General features: G+C 40.8%; 1 long non-coding RNA gene across 1 annotated transcript; it reads right to left on the bottom strand.

The window, feature by feature from the left end:
* Window positions 1-1,557: 1,557 nt before the first annotated feature.
* On the bottom strand, window positions 1,558-17,655 carry LOC133280592 (uncharacterized). The gene is made up of 4 exons (XR_009747242.1): window positions 17,555-17,655; window positions 16,080-16,144; window positions 12,775-12,832; window positions 1,558-2,080 (listed from the first exon to the last, which is right to left on the bottom strand). It is a non-coding gene; the product is annotated as an uncharacterized LOC133280592 (long non-coding RNA).
* Window positions 17,656-17,667: the final 12 nt, after the last annotated feature.

Here is a 17,667-nt window from a genome sequence, read left to right as displayed (position 1 = left end):
ATCCCAAAAGAAGGTAACGCACCTGGAAATGGCATTTAAGATTCTGGTGTCAACAGTTTAAGAAACTAACTCCATCTAGTTCATGATAGTGCGTTTGAATTTAGGATGATTCATTACAAGTAAGCTCACCACAACCAGCTTGTACTTGTGGATTTCAGAGGTCTAATTTGGCTTGCTCAATAGCATAGAGCAATTCTCTGCAAGAGAAAAGGGTGGCATCAACTAAATCAGTCATTATCCAACTGAACAGAAACTACTTTCTAGTCATTAATATTGCTTATGCTTGTCTGCCCAAGCCAGGTATTAGGAAAATCAAACTCCTGTACTTGAGCAGTAGTGCCCTAAGACTCCAAATTGCACATCAGAGAGGCATTTTCACACTATTCTTCTATCAGAAAGATGTTTCTCCTTTCAACAAAAGTGTGTAGTAATGTTTCTGCTTCTTGAAAAAGATTCCTTAGCTTAAAAGTTGACCTTTCAAAGTGTAACAAGTGCTTCTCTAATGCTACAAATATAAAGTTTTACTTGAGTTATTTACATGCAAAGGAGAGTGATTTTCTCTATTTACATACACACTATTATTCTGCCTTGCTTACAGCGTTGCCTCTTAGAATGCAGTTTATGAGAAGAAATAAGCTGCTCAAACTGAAAAACCTTTTGAAGAAATACAGCATTTGTCTCATGTCTAACAGAATATTCCAACCAACAAAAACCTCACATACAAGCTATTCTTCAGCAACTAGATAGAGCTATGGTTGTGATCAGTAGATCTTGTGGCTTTTTCTTAAGCATCTCAAGCTGTTTGTTAACTGAAGCATTAGGTAATTACAACAATCCTTGTGGCACTATGTCCACAGGGCTCTTCCAGGGGAACTGAAAGAGGCCCAACTTAAAGGATGCATTTTGATGGTTTCATCTTCTGTCAGTGTACCAACAAAGCTCCTCATCAAAGTTCAGTTATTTCAGATAAGGTTTTGTATCTTCAAATTATTTAGGGATCATGTGTGGAATTGTAGCAATTCTTTAAAAAGCTGACACTCCTCAGGTAGAAGCATGGGTGTGAAAACACATTAGTAGCAAATAATAGCAAAAAAACCACCCCGAACTGGTGTGATTTATTTGTCCCAGTGATTGTTCTATTTTAATCCTATGCCTTGAAAAGTGTCCCACTTGGAGATAAGTGTGGAAAAAAACATCTATCTTTAGAAAGCTGCCTAATCTTAACCAGACAAATTTAAACAACTATGTTATAAGTAAATATTACTAGAAGAAAGGATTGAGGCTTTAATAGTTACATATTTTCCCACTTGGCCATGTTTGTGCTTTAGAAGCCTTTAGATTTCAGTAAGCATTTGTGTTTTGAAAGATTACAAAGCCTGTTATTTTCCAGTAACTAGTATGTATTGTAGTACTTAGCTTTTGGCATAGGAGCTAATACAGGCTAAGATTTCCAAGAGATCTTAAGTTACTTTGATTAATACCTAAATCATTTGAAAATGGGATTTGATATTCTACATCCTATTGCAAACTGATGAGACCACAGGTCACAATTCATGTAGGGTTCTGAAAGGTGTATCAAACCCTTAATATCCAATCTCTCTGTAAATCAAAATATCTAAGTGTTTCATCAGAATTCCTAGTGAGAGGATTGCATAGGATGTGTTTCCTCAGCGTCAGCTCTCCATAACAAATAAAAGGTCACTTATTATCTGGCTTTGTGATTGTGGAAGTCCATGTGAAGAAGTCTTTTTTTGGTGCGCTGGCATTGTGCTTGGCAAGCTAACCCAGTTGTTCCCATAGTGATGCTGTGTTATGTCACAGGAACATGCATTAGCTGGATCTTCCTTTCTTCATTTTCCTGTTTGCACAAGGTTTGCATGGTAATTGGTGTAAAATCTAGCTGCTTGTCCTGGGCTAATTTCAAATGCTTTCTGCTGTGCCCAAAGTTACAAGTTTAGAAGCGTGTCATGGGAATGCTGGTGTCTGTTTGCCATGCGCCCTTATAGCTGATGGAAGGGTCTGGTTGGTTCATGATTTCCAGCTCTTTCTTCAGGCTTTGAACTATTCTTCTCCTTTTTACCTAGGAATGAAAGGAAAACAAAAGGAGATTTGTTTGGCTGCTGCTCTTCCATGTTTATTATTAAGGAACAATATTTGAATTGATCTCTCCTATGTCAGAATTTAAATGCTGCCGGGTCAGATCCTGTCCTGATTTCTGGAGGTAGCCCCCTCAGCTCCAGAGTTGAGCAGGAGTTCCCCAAGCCTTGAGCACAGGAATAGCACAGCAGTGGCTGGCCTGAGACAGCCCTGTGCTTCCCAGGACATAACTACTGTCTCATCAACTGCCATTAGGGTAGAGTTTGTACAGAATCTGTAAAAACTAATCCTTACTTGGGGAAATGCCATTTATCAAACATGGGCCTGTGCTACTTTTTCAAGCATCAGCTTCCAGAAGATGCTCTGCATTGCACTGCAGTTCCACTCCTGTGCACGGTACTGCCATCACTAATTTTGCTGGCTCACAGCAAGCTCACTCAGAAGAGTCTGCCAGTCCAGTAACAACCAGTGGCAGAGAAGGATGGAGCTGAAAGAAGAAACCCGTTCTCGTCTCTCCAGTTTACTGATCTTGTTGATGTGCCCAATGATTGATGCAAATGTATATACTTTAAAGAGAGGAATCAAAATACCACATGGAGTGGTTATGAATCCAAATCTGGTTAGTCCCAGGCGTGTGTATCAAACAATAATGCTGTATTGCCCTAAAACCTTGACAGAGAAGTGCAACCCACACCTAATGGGGATTTTCTTTGTGCTTGCCGTGGTTTAGGCTCAGTTAGTACTTGGAACCCAGGACAGTACTATACATTGCAAATGAGTTCCTTTTAGACAGGGAAACACAGTTGAATGACATCAACACTCTGTATTGTAGGGAAAGTAGTGTCACTCCACGGCCGAAGTGCCACCCCTCTGTTCCTGCTTCTGAGGTTTCAGGTGTCTAACCCTAAAATGACTCCAACTCCCTCTGCTTTTGCTACTTCATCCTGAATAGCCACAAATTGCAAGAGGCAGAAGTTTTCTGCAGAAAACAGTAGCTGAAAAAAGCTGTTTGAACTTTGTAAAGCTGTTGACAACTGAATACATGGTGAACCAGTATGAAAGCAGATAGAAATGGCAGTGTTCAAAAGCAGTGTTGTGGATTTGCTTAATAGACTAAGTATATCTACAGTTCTAGTGACAGAAGATAGGCATATCTCCTCTGATATACATATCTATATATATCTGTGTGTGCATGTTCTCTGACACACTTTTAGGCACACCCAAGCACTTCTGTCAGTGTAGAGTTCAGAAAATGCATGGAGCTTAGAAAAACATGGTGTAGCTATAAATCAGATCTGTTTAGCAGATTCCAGTGCAGCTGGCTTGAACAATTCAGCTGTTGGAATACTTAGGTGAGTGCACTGATGGGTGCACAGCAACATCAGCAGTTTTCTGTATTTTGCTTTTCTGCTGCTCCATAAACTAAGCAGGTGAAAGCTCAGTGAGAATCTGCTTTCAGTACTGGTGTTTCAGGATTCCTTTATTTATGAGGCCTGCTGAGTTCCTCATGTAATGAAATGCAGCGTAAATGCGTTTGGCATTGTGAAGGAAGATTGACTTGTTCAAGAAGTCTGTGTATCCACATCAGATTACAGATGTGTTTTGGTTTTAGAGGCAAAATGGGGGAGTGGGAAATTATTAACTGTAGTTGGGGACTGCTTTGATTTTGTTCACTGTAGAGAAGGGGAAATGTTCTGTATTCTTTTGACCCCATGCTGAAAAATAACCTGTTTTCAGTACTGTTGTTGATACTTAAAGGTACGTGTGGCTTCGGTCGCTGGCTGGCACTGGGTGATCGAAGATTTTAGTTCTCCTGAGGAGCACAGTTTGGATCTTTTTTAATTAACTTGGATTCAGATCATAGAGGCTGAAAGTACTAAAGGAAATGACCAATACTTCATCCTTTTGTTGTTTTTTTTCTTGTTAATTCCTTGTGAGAAATTACAGAGGAAAAGAATCTGTGTTGTGATTCCAAGATCTCCTACTTGCTTAAGTGCTTCTTTAACTTGGTTAACTTGGTCAGCTTTTACTCCTCTTTTTATTTGTTTCGTGTCTGGCTTCTGATATTATCTTCAAATCAACAACTTTTCTGCTAAACCAGCCTGTTACATGTGGAACTATTGGCTTATAGCAAAGAATCTGAATAATAATCTCCCATTAACTCCACATCCCCTTACACAGTGCTTTTAGTGTGAATGGGAGGGTACCAAATGGTTGGTTTGTTCAGCTGTCTTGATCCCTATTTCTGGTTTCTTTGACACAGCAGGATGCTGCCTGCGTTGTAAGCATCACTTGAATGTGCTGAAATGACATGGGGGAAAATGGAAGGTTATTGAATCAACTCCAGGAAAGAGAATGGTGCTGGAATAGCTGTTTTCCAACCTCTGTCAACTGGTAAAGGGCTGTACCGTACCCTGAGCTATAACAAAGGACAGCAAGCGTTAGTGGAGATTTCTTCTCCACTTGTTTCTTATCCCGTATCTCTTCACAGCAGAGGAAAGTGTGGGATTTTACTGGCATTTTAAAGGCAAGGCTCCCAGTTTCAGCCACCACAGTTGCTATTTCTGCATTGCTGCCTAGGGTACATTGTAAAAACTGAAGTGATTGCTGGCTTGGTGTAGCAGGCAGGAGGATTCCACACATTCATATCGTCCCTGTGGTACGCTGGAGATACTTCTATAAATTCAGTAATGTAGCTATGATTATTCTTCTCCTCACCTCTCAATTAACCAGTACTGCACATATTGTTCCCTGTCAAATAGCTTATTTCGTCAGATGCCAGAGAGCAGTGTTGTTCTCTTTTCAAATTGCCGGTTTGATTTCTGGCAGTACTTGATTGCTTTAAAATGTGCTTTCTGCATCCATTTTCCTCAATACTTAATTAACATGGAGAAAAAGCCTGAAATGAAGTTTCAGTTCAGTAGGTGTTTCACTTTTGTCCCTACTATCTCATTCATTTATTTCTTTTAGCTCACTCTAGTGCAGGGACTTCATTTTTCATTTGCAAGAAATTCTGCAGTCTAGATTATCTCTTTTTATAGCTAAATCCCCCTGGAAAAGGCATCCTGTGCTGGGAGGAGGCACAGAGGCAAGACAGAAGAAGAGGTAGGAAAAGCAATCCAATATCAAACCAAAACTGCAGTGAGTGTACGTAAGCTGGTCATTTATTCAGCCAGCCATGACAAAAGGCTGTGTTCAGAACGCATGTAGATGAGGCCCTTAGTGATTTAGTGGTGGCCTTGGCAGTGCTGGGGTAAAGATCTTGATGATCATAAAGGTCTTTTCCAACTGAGCTGATTCTATGATTCTATGTGCCTCCAACAGTGCTGCAGTAACAGCATGAGAGGGGTTAGTCAGGAGTCGCAGCATGTTACCAGAACAGTCTTGAACTTTGTAGGAAGAGTTTAGTTTTAACATTGCAAAAACAGTTTCCATCTATGCTAAATACAAGCACTGCTTTACAAGACTGCAGCTACTACAGCGCTAGAAATGCTTCAGCAACATCTGTGGTGCTTCTGTGCCTGTAGAAGAATATCTCTAGGCATCTACAGTGCAGGTAACTGCTTGAAAGCACTTGACTCTCCCCTTCATCCCCCTTCCCTCAGTGTGGCCTCTTCTGTTGTAAGCGCCTGTGGGAAGGTAAGAGCCTGCATGCAGTAAGCTACCATGGAGCAGAGCTCCATAAAACATGTTGCATAAGGTAGCAGCAAATTTACCTTTTCTTTGTAAAAATAATGTGGAAGACTGCTACTAAATCATAGCCTGGGCTCTAAAGTTATGCCTACCATGGGCACCCTTTTCTCAGAAGTAAAACACCAGTTTGATGTTCCAGAATTCATTGGAGCAAAAGGGGTTGCTTTTTCTCTATAAAAAGCCCATTTCCCTGTGACACCATGTGTTTGTCTATTTCAGCCTTACAAAGAGCCATAAGCTACATACATCGATGATCCAATACAGTCGTCATGGGAGACGGGAAAATGGTGATGAATATGTGGTCCACAGGTTGGATTCCAGCTGTTAGTAAGCAATTAAACACTTCACCTACCTGAGTGGCAGATGATTGCAGAATGGACCTGACCAGTGTGGCTGACTTGCTCAAGACTGAGGAAATGATTAATATTACATTAAGAATGAATCAAGTGGGAAATGGATTATGGGTTAATCAATTAGGATTACTAGAGCATCCCCAAGGAATTCTGCTTTATTAAGAGATGATAAACATGATGGCCTCTCTTTGACATGTGGGTATCCATGACATAAAATGGAGTCTAGAGCCTGTCACATAGAAAGGGCAAAAGATGGGCAGATTTCAAGAAACCTAGGGGGAAAATCTAGAAACTCCAGTTCAGTTGAAAGGCCATTACAATGGGTATTGAATCCTTTAACAGAAAGGAGTTGTTCTTGTTGAAACATATTAAGGACAATGAATAATGGAGCTGGAAACCAATAATGTCCAGTGCTTTGAAAGAATCACTTTTCTAGCTCAGTGCTATATTAGTTCTGAACACTACACCAGTGCTCAGAACATACATAATCCAAACTCCTTGTGCTAGGGATTTCTGTGTGCATATGCTTTGATAAAATGACAGATGAGATTTGCAATCTGCAGTGTCAGGGGTTTTATTTTTGAGAAGTTTATGGCCTTAACAGACATTAAGAAATGCCCAAGAACAGTGAAAAGAGCAACTTCAAAACCTCTTCCATAGCTCTAAATCGATTCTTGTAATAATTTCTGAACTAATTTAAAAGTCATTAAAAGCTGTCTGCAAGGCTGCTCTTTCTAAATATTATAGGGCAATTTTCTATCTTCTCTGCTCTGTTTTGCTGAGTTGACTGCTAAAGTGAACCTTCACCAAAAGGGAAAAATCCAGTACAGCAGCCAAGACTATGGAAGGCTGAGGACTCTGAGAGCTTGTGGCCGGACCTGCATGGTGCTGAGATTTGATCCTGTGTTCTAACTATGTGTCTGTCACCTTTTCCTCTCTTTGCTCCCCCTCTAGATCTCATTTGAAGCTTGCTGACATATAACTAAAGCATGGCCTGGATCAGGCTTAGCTGCAGTGCTGAACTAATCAAAGCTGTAAGCTATGCAGGTGTAAAGAGTATGTTGTCATCTGTTTGTATTTCACAGAATCACAGAACAGTTCGGGATGGCAAGGACCCAAAGATCATCCAGTTCCAACCCCCTGCCATGGGCAGGAACTCCTCACACTAGACCATGTCCCCCAAGGCTCTGTCCAAGCTGGCCTTGAACACTGCCAGGGATGGAGCATTTACCACTTCTCTGGGCACCCTGTTCCAGTGCCTCACTACCCTCACAGTAAAGAACTTCTGCCTTGTATCTAACCTGAACTTCCCCTGTTTAAGCTGAAGCCCATCACCCTTTGTTCTATCACTACAGTCCCTGTTTCCCAGTTGTCTCAAAGTATGGAAAGCCTGGTTTACACAGGAAGGTACCTATGTACTTGTAGAGTCATACAGTCATAGAATAGTTAGGGTTGGAAAGGACCTTAATATCATCTAGTTCTGCTGGTATTCGCCTCTGCACACACAGCTAAATGTGCATATGGAATGGGAAGAACCAGAGCAACATTTCAGTCTACTTGGCTGTGCAGTATGTCCCTTGCCAGAGCAGGCAGTGAAAAGAGCATGTCCAGCTAAAACTTAGATAAAATTTAAGACACTGAGATGAAACTATTCATGCTGGAACTTTTATAAATATTAGCCATGCCACTTTGCCAGAACTGAAGATTCCTTCTTTAAGTCCCATGCAGAAGAAAACTTGTTTCACAGGACATTCCCCCTTCTGCTTATGGTGGGGCCATTGGGTCAATACTGGTTTGGAAGAAAGTTTCCACATACCAGCTCACTGACATATTCTTGTGAGAAGAATAAACTTTGGGTCCTGTGCTCATCCCAGAGCAGTCATTTTCATTTTTACTGGTTTCCTTTAAAAACTTTCCCATGTGCAGTATCTAATTATGGTACATTACAAAAACCTGTGTTTCAATGGTACCAGTGCACAGTGCTGAAAGGGACTGTTGGTAAATTGCTTATGCACTTTGATGATTAAGCCAGTAATTATTGCATTAGCAATCTAAATCACTCTTTTCAGCTGATGTATCTCCTCCTAAGGCAATCCCAGGAGATGTGATGGGCTGAGTAGAAAGGATATGGCACTGGAAGAAGGGAAGCACAAAGAACATGCAGGAGATAGTGCCAGGGATTAAGTGGAGGTGCTTTCTCCTGTGTCTGGTTCAGTGTGACTCAGGGTGGTACATCAAAGGGGTGTGGTACATCAAAAAGGATTTATTATTTCCCTTAGAAATGTTAAAATAGACATTTCTAGTGCTGGCTGTGAAAGGCTCCGTGATGCTTCCTGCCAGGTCTTGTCACTGAGGTTATACTCACACAGTAATCAAAGCAAATGATTTTATTAGGTTGAGCAGATCTTTTATAAGAGCATGTAGGGATGGGACAAGGGGGAATGGCTTTAACCTGGTAGAGGGGAGATTGAGATGAGCTCTTAGGCAGAAGTTCTCCCCTGTGCGGGTGCTGAGGCACTGGCACAGGGTGCCCAGAGAAGCTGTGGCTGCCCCATCCCTGGCAGTGTTCAAGGCCAGGTTGGAACCTGCTCTAGTGGAAGGTGTCCCTGCCCGTGGCAGGGGGCTGGAACTGGATGAGCTCTAAAGTCCCTTCCAACTCAAACCAGTCTGGGGCTCTCTGAGTAAGATGCCCTTTCAGCTTCCACACCACTGTGCCATTCAGCTGCCTATGCTGTTCCATGTTCCTGTACTGAAATGTTTGGTAACATAGCTGGATGTGTTACCAAACATCACCCCCTCACCTGAGGTCAACCTTTTGGTGTCTTTACACTGCATTTTTTGAGAATGAGCACTTTAGGATCCTCCGAAAAGCGAAGGCATAAAGCAAGTTTCAGACACTGCTTTGCGTCTTCAGGAGCTTTTGGCTTTATATGATAAAACTTCAGGAAATAAGCTACTTGGAGCAGTTTGCTCCCTGGAAGATAGATGGGCACCAGATCCTGCACCCCTGCAGTGTTGTTTTCCCATCAATGTCCTGAAATGATGCACTCGCAGACCCATTTCAGAGGCTATTTCAAGCCCAGAAGTGATATTTTTCTACCCTCGTGGGTTCAAAGAGCTACATTTTTGCCTGTACTTCTTAGCAAGAACCAGCATGGTTTTCTCTTTTTAAGGAAATATTTCTCATGGAATTGATAGCTTCTTCAACTGCATCTGAGTATGGATCAGGGTTTGAGCTCACTATTATGGGCAAATATCACCCTTGTACTTCTAAAGGTGTGTTTTATACCTACTGTTGGATTTGAGCAAGTGGCTAGATAAGAACATTTTTACAAGCTTTCCTGCAAGGAGACCAATTCATTGCCACTACCATTTCACTGTTTGCTCTGTGGGAATTTATTATTGAAAATCCAGTTTCTTGATAAGTGTGCTCAAAAGTAATGCAGTTCTAAAACACAGAGCACAGTTTGAACCTCCAGGGCTGGGTAGGTGAAAGGAGTCCTCAGCTGAAGATTTCTAAGCAGAATGCAGAGGTAGTAAACCAGTGTGAACAGCAGAAATAAATCTTGATGGGAGCAATGGTGCATGCTTTCTCCTGGGCACACTACTTGAAATGGTGTGTTTTAAAGCAAAGCAAATTGCTTCTCAGGTATACCTGATGAACCACATTGAAAATTGCCTTGGGCTCGAGTTCAGTGAAAGAACTGCTCTCTCTGCCCTACTTTACACCAATAGCTATGCCATGTTGTTACCTAGAGCATAGCATCAAAGCTGAAGGTGCTGGTCTTTTTAAAAGGCTCTTGTCTTTGAGGCACTGTCCTTTATGTGTTTCCTATAGTCTTTCACTCTCTCCTTGTCTATGCAGTTACTTCCCCCCAAACAGGGGAATTAGACAATTAATTGCTTTCTCCTTCCCCTCTGTCACGATGTAACAGCCCATTCAGTGTATAACCTTCTCCCTGGAAGGGTGATGGTGCTACCCTCTTAAAGCTGGAGAAGAGGCTATAGGTACTACAGCCATAAATTCCCTGGTAAGAGGTAAGGACTGATCGGCTGAACGTGGACATTGGGTCAGGCAATGCAGATGGATGAGTTTAAGCACCCTCGTGGTGCATGAAGCAGCAGTAGATCAGAGTGGAGGTTGTTTTAGGGAACAGATCTCAGACACTATGCTGGAGTAAAGTGTCAGCAGGAGTTTGTGGAGGGGTGTTGGTTTTGGATAGAAAGCACACAGAAGAGCAGAGCCCAGAGAAGACAGTACCCAAATAACAAGCTGGAAGGCATCCAGCATGGGTAAAAAAGAGAGAACCCTACCAAAACACTGCAAAGACCTTGACAAATGTTTCCATCTCCTTATTTTGTCTGTGTGGTCCAGAAAACAGTGATAGTGAATAAAAAGTATTTGGTTTGAAGACAACAAAATGAAAGAGACAAATATATTTTTGTAGGACAAAAAGTCCACTCGTTCTGGAATTCCTTTCCAGCCCCTGGCCAATTCACTTTTAAAGCTCTCAAAGCGATTCAACTTCCATTACTTCTCTTATGGGAACTGTGCCTGTTCTAATGAATTGCCCACCAGCTTCTCATGGCATGGGTTACACTCACACTCCTCAGTTAATCTCTTCAAAAGATGCTGCTTTTTCCTGTGCATGCTACAGCCTTCTAATAAATAGAGGCAGTTTTGGTCTTCTTCCTTTCATCGTTGCATGACTAAACATGCAAATGCGTGGTTTAAAAAATCCTTTAAATCTGTTCTTGGCCAATTAATTTTACTCCTCTTTGGTGAATTTCTTTATAAAGTCTTCAGACAGTATTTTTGGAGAGGAAAACAAGAGGCTTAAGCTCTCCTAAGGTGCAGAGCAACACGCTGAAATATATCAAACATGTTGCAACAGGATATACTAAAAATCCACTACTGTTTACAAACTTCTCCTTCTGGAAGGAATCAAGGATCTTCAGTCTCCTCTTAAAGGATTCTCGGCTCTGTTTCTAAGGCACTGAGAGCCTTGCAAGAGTTGACCTCGCAAACATGTTCAGCATCCCCTAGTCAGCTGTAAATTGCATATCCTCACACTGAGGTGCATTGCTGATTTCTCTCCCACAAAACTGATTTAAAATTCACTAATTTCACATCGGATTATTCCTCACACACTTTGCCACCTACTGACTGTCAGTCAGACCAGCATCTAAACAGATACCAAAACACCATCTCTCTCCTAATTGTGGCACTTTGAAAGACCAAATAACCTTCTGCATTCTAATTATCTTACAATTCCTTTGTTGGTTATTTATGTGTCATGCAAAGCACACGTGTAATTTCCACATGGCTGCTGCTGAAGAAAGTACTGTTCTAAATGGCAGCATTCCAAAGCTGCAGAAACAAATAAGCAAAAGTAGCCCATTTAAAAGCCTCGCTATGCCAGCTCCTCAGAAATGTTCCCACCTGAATCTGCTGCAGTAATAAGAGCTTTAGAGTGCAAAGTCCAAATGCCTGCCCATGAATCCTCTGGATCATCAGACCAAATGAAATGCCTTTTTGTATAGAGGCCTTTGAAGTCAGATCTAGAGGAGGACTCGGGCATCAAATCCCTGTCAAGGCTACAATTAGCAGCCTGACCTCTTGCAGGACATGGGAGAAGTGTGGGATGAAACAGACCCAAGCCCCATGCATTGGGCAGGGACCCTCTAACAAGCACTTGGCAGGCAATGCATGTGGAAGACTGTGACTAAACTCTTGAACCTACTGTGGCTCTTGTGGTTCTGTTCCAGGCCCGTAGGAATGTGTTTTTCTTCCTTGTTTTTTGATTTACTACAAAGACCGTAAAGAAGAAAGAATTTACATTTCATGGGCTTTGACCAGTCTGGGATAGCAGCAATAACAATACAACCGCTAATACCATCTTCTCTGTGAATGACTTTCAAGAGGAAAACAGCATGTTCTTTCTGATTTTTATAAGAACAGTTGTAAGCCCAGCTCTAAGATCTGGATTAAAACAGCTACAGGTGCTTTTGCTCATCCTAGATAAGATGCCAGACTTGTAGAGTAGACAGGACTGTGGCTGTGTATTTGTGCCTGGCATCTCCTATTGCATCTCCATAGGCTGCTTCCTTCTCGGCAGGTCAGATGTTCAGATAAGCATTTTGAGCTGTATAATTCTCAGCAAGCACCACATAAGAGGAGCCTTAATGTTGATCTTAAGAGTTTTATACTCTGCTCTGGTGACCAAACTCTTAAAAGCAAGTTATCAAAACCTAAGGTCTATCTTACTGGATCTAGTCACAGCCTGCAAGGCTCTCTTGCTGGTCTACTCTAGAACATAACAAAAAAGTGCATCAACAAACATTCTTTGTAAATAGGTTTTACGTAATTAAAGCCATTCTGCATGTTAAGTACATTATCTATCTTTTAGAAACCTAATTAGACTAATAGACAAAAATGTACAGAAGAAATCTCTCTTTAGCAGTCCTTCGTGGAAAACACGCTTACTGCTGCTTTTGAAGAATTAGTTTCTCCTCACCTTGTATTAAAATTGCATAGCAGTCAATCTACCACAACTTGTTGCTCAGCATTGATATACAACATTTCTACTGGAGGTGACAGAATAGTTAATAATAGATGTTTTTTGCTCACCTCATCAAGGATATGCCTCTTGCTTTTAATGTGCATTTCAAATACATCTTCTAATGCCCTTAAAAAAAAGAATGAAAAGCAGCATCACTGCAAACAAAGATTGTTCAAAGGCCATACACTTCCAAATGAAAGCTACCACTCAGCCTGTCTCTCAGATCACTCAAAATACATCCCAACTTCTCACTTTTGCCCTGTCCTATCATACCTGTCACTGGATTTAAAAAATACAATCTTAAACATTTGAAGGTTGTTGAATATTCTCATTGCAAGTGCGTGCAGTTGGACAGGAACTGTGTCTCACATACACAATTCCAATTTCTACTTCCACAGTCAATACAAATATAAGAGTATTAGTGCTCTTCATCCCCCTCTGCATCTTGATGGGGCCTAAATCTTTCTTGCTTTTGTCAAGCCCTGTCCCACCACATTCGCTGGGTGAAAATGCTGAGGGTACTGGACAGTCCTGCAAGCAGCTTCCTAGATTCACGTATAGCTGATATTCCTTTGTCTGGGATACTGCATTACCCCCAGGACTTTAAATTGCCTCTATCCAATACTTTGTAGACCTCTGAAGGTCATTTGCATTGTCTCTGCTTTCTGGCTTCCTTCTAAGGGAAACACGGAAGGCTGAACTTTCATACTTCTGTTAACTAGGGGTATCAAGGAAAGAGAGATGCCTTCAGAAAGTGCTCTCAATATCCTTTCTTAATGGTGTACGATCAGCTGCAAGCAAAAAACGTGCTCAGAGTGATGAGCATCAATAAAAATAAAGACCTAACTGAGCAGCAAAATGAGATCTCCAGGTTCTAAAATCATAACTTGGGTAAATATAACCCAATGGCTGCATTTTCAAGCAATCATAAAAGCTGAAAATACCTGCAGTGAGCTGGAGGGCTCAGCAGAGCTGTTTTGGCTCTATACTGTATTTTTGAATTGGGAGGGCATTTATGATTTTATCTGTAGAGAAACTGGCCTAAATAAATGGAGATATTAAAATGTGTCTATCATATTAATCAGACAGCAAATTAGCTAAAGCCATTATTTGTGTCTTTTCTAGTCTGTCACTAAATCGATTTAGAAATTCAACTTGTGATTTGAGACAAAAGGCTACTATTGATTGCTCGCTTTTATTCTGCAGAGAAATCAAGTTGTTATTAGAGACTACCTAAGAAAACAATGGATGAGTTTTAATAACCTCTGGTTTTGAGGGAAGAGTGCACAGCATCTAAACAACCTCCATCTAAAGTCAACAGAGCAGTCCTTTCACCCTACAAGCCTGAGCACGGGCACCTTGGTGCCCCACTGTGTTATGAGCTGGGCTGAATGTAGAACACGACTCACATCATCCAGGTACAAGTTTGTGTTCTCTCATTTGGTTTTCATTATCTATAGACAAACCCCCTTATTTTTCTGAAGGATACTAATCCTGTTAATATGGAGACTGGCACACAGTAGGTTTTTAGGGGGTTATTTTAATGTTATCTTCTTGTTAACTGTACATATGGGCAGGCATGATACTTCGCAATGTTTAAAATGTGTGGTGAGTCAGTGTTTTTCAAATCTACTGTTGTTTCTCCCAGTGTAACCAGAAAATTCACTTCTAATTTGGGCTTTGAAGTTGGAAAGCTGCTTCAGAAGGAAGGGGAAAACTATTACCTTTAACTGACCGCTCAGAAAACAAACTAATCACTTGTATTAATGGGCACTTAAAAAAAAACCCCAACAACATTTGAAAGAGCCTTAGGGATTTTAACTGAAATCCTCTAGATTGAAAGGGAAGCATCTTGGTCTGGTGTCAGACTGAGCTTGATTGATTCCAGCAGGTTAGCACCTCTCCAGCATCAAAGCACAGCACTTGACAAAGACTGAAATCTTAAACACTGGGGTTAAAACCTCTATCACAGGAAGAGTTTCTCCCACTTAGGATGCAGGCTAGGAAATGGCACAGAAAAAGAGCACACAGTTACAAGTCTACAAACAGACCTGTGGTTCAGCACAGCTCTCTAAGCATTAGAGATGTCATAGATTTCAATTAGAAATGGCAGTGTGAAGTGGTGCACGTGTGTAACAGGATCTCACGGACAGAACATGAAACCAGAAAAGGATGCTGCAGTTAGTCACCAGCAGCACTGCTTGCATTTGGCTCTAGTCTTTATGTCTTGATCATTAACTTGATAGTGCATAAGTCCTTAAGAAAGCAATTATTGCATTTATTTAGTTTGCTCTTATAGGAGGGAGGAAGAAGTCTAAATACAAAATCTTGCTCTGATGCAGTTCGTTAGCAAAGACCCATTGCAGCTCCATGGCTGCACTGGATTGACTGGGAACTGGAATGAGACTCTGGTAACAATAATGTCTATCACCATACTATACAAGGTCAAAGCATATGATGTTTCCATATTTCTGTTAGTAGCCACTGGGAAATATGAGGGTGGCTGAAAACACTTTCTGTTCAGCTACTCAGCTGAAATCCTGACTCCTATAAACCACAGTCACAAAAGTATTCATTAAATTCAACTGATTTCAAGTTTCACTCGAATCTCGTTAAAACCACCAATTCTTTACACTGATTGAATGATTGTCAAATATCTGTTACCCAATGGAATAAACAAGAAATTGGAAGCACTTACTCTTTGTGAAAACAACTTCTAATCAAAATATCATTAGTAAGATCTTGTAGAAAGTGAAGATACTCTTCTTCTCTACACAAATACACAAGCTGTCAGCATCTTTAATGCACACTGAAGACAAATAAGGTTTAAAATGCCAGCTGAAGAGGTAGCAGGTTTAGAGTGATTAAACCAACTCAAATAAGGAATTGTGTCAACATAGCCAAAAGTGACGAATCTATTTAGTAGTCTGCAGTTTTTACTGTTTAGGTTTATACTTAAAATGACTGGTTCTGTTGGCCAACTCCCTGATTACTTTAAGCCATTAATTTCATTAACCAAGAATATCTATGCCTTTTGTGAATACTCAGTTAAAAATAGTCCCAATGCACAAAGCGTAAGTATCAGAAGATAAATTATTATTTACACTTTTTATTTATTTGTTATGTACTTATTCTTAACATACCTAGTTTGCCTACAGTAAGAGGGGTGGCATGACTCTGAAAATCTCTTCCGATCTTTACGCTTCCCAAGCACACAGCTAAATCCTATGTCCCTCATAGAGTCCCTTCTGCTCACTGCATACAGCCATTACTAATTGGCTCATGTGCCATGTTTTCAATGTTCCTCTAGATTCCTACTTTAATATTTTGATAGGAAACTTAGTTAAAAGGGACAAACAAATATTTAACTTACGTTTCTTCAAGTTGCGATCCTGAAGAAAGTGGCATTTCAGAATCAGGAATCCATAATTCATAGTTCTGCCACAAACAAGTAAAGAGGAAAAGTAGATTTTGTTATAATCGTCTTTGTATTAATATCCCACATTTCCATTCAGAGCACCATGGGAACTGATCTGATTTCATAACATATCAAAATCATAACAGCATCATACTGAACTGACATGCCAACTCATGTGAAATAAATGTCTTGAGTGTCAATCACATATAAATAGTGAAAAACGATTATTATTAGGTAGGTTTGGAAATGGAAACAAGCTTGTATAAGCTAAAAAATGATGCAAAGACTATAAGGGAAATCAGAAGTTCTGATGTAATAGAATATATTTGCAGACTTCAGTGAAATAACGCAGCTTTTTGTTTAAAAGGACATGAAAAATACATTTGTATCTTTGAAAGAAGACCTAGGAACCCAGACTGATATAGAAATTATCTTTTTCTGCAGATTATCAAATGGGAATTGGATTTTCTCTTGGTAATGTTAGAAAAAGAAGGTTTTGGTGGTTGGAACAAGGAACAGAATAGTTCTAGCTAGCAGAGGGCTATCACAAATCCTGCCTGTGGTGCCTTGGCTGAGCTGTGTAGGAGTTTAACACTGCTTCTGTAAAGGGGTGAGCGGGCCAAAGCATCACACAAAATTTCCCTGTCATGCATGGTTTGGCTACACTTATTTAGGAACCCTTATTCTTTCTTAAGAGCACTAAAATTCCCTAAATTAATCCCCCATTAATCTTAAAAAATCCAGGCAACTAATGGAGTGCAACTTCCAAAGTCCTGTATGGCGTATACAGCACTGAGTGTGGGCTGGGTGATGAGCACTTTGGTTGCACATTTCTGGGCTCCAAATTATTATCTGGATGGAGTGAAAGGCTGTAAATCACAGAACCGTTCGGGGTGGAAGGGACCTCTGGAGAGCACCCAGTCCAACCTCCCTGTCAAGGCAGGGCCACCCAGAGCAGGTTACAGCTGAAGCAAGTGTTTGAAACCTTAAGTGCAGTGAGGAGGAAAAAGCCCTGCTTTGAAAATAACAGATTTGTGCTGGAATACAGTGGTTTTTTCATGCTGCAAAATACCTCATTTGTGTTTCTCAGACCAATTACTTTACCTGTTCCTATTTTATTCACAGTCTGTTGACCCTATCTAGCCGTGCCAGCTAGATTTCACAATTTCAGTCTTATAGACTTCTTATGAGATGATTTCATTTTTAGGTTTTGTTCTTATATATTCCCCAAAGCCAACGACTGTTGTGATTTAAGCCCAGCTGGCAACTCAGAACCATGCAGCCACTCACTCACTCCCCCACGTGTGCAAAGCACAATGGATTAGCTGGGCTTAAACCACGACAATTATCCATCTCATTTCTACACAACCAAGGCAATTTTTGTGTATGAGCTCCATTCCTTTTCTTTGTAACAAACCGGGTACACCAACCTTAACTAGCTGCTGAGAAAAGCGAACTGAATGTGGTCTCACACGTGCATCTTCTAAAACCCTGAAAGATTAAAAGCACAGTGAAAAGCAGTCATGCTTCAAATGATGTGTTT

This window comes from Pezoporus flaviventris, unplaced genomic scaffold (genome assembly GCF_033815535.1).
Source record: "Pezoporus flaviventris isolate CSIRO_AGI_PZ_B2104156 unplaced genomic scaffold, CSIRO_AGI_Pfla_v1 ptg000083l, whole genome shotgun sequence".
Classification (NCBI taxonomy): Eukaryota; Metazoa; Chordata; class Aves; order Psittaciformes; family Psittacidae; genus Pezoporus; species Pezoporus flaviventris.
Note: the sequence above shows the minus strand (reverse complement) of the source record. Positions and strands in the feature narration are given on the sequence as shown.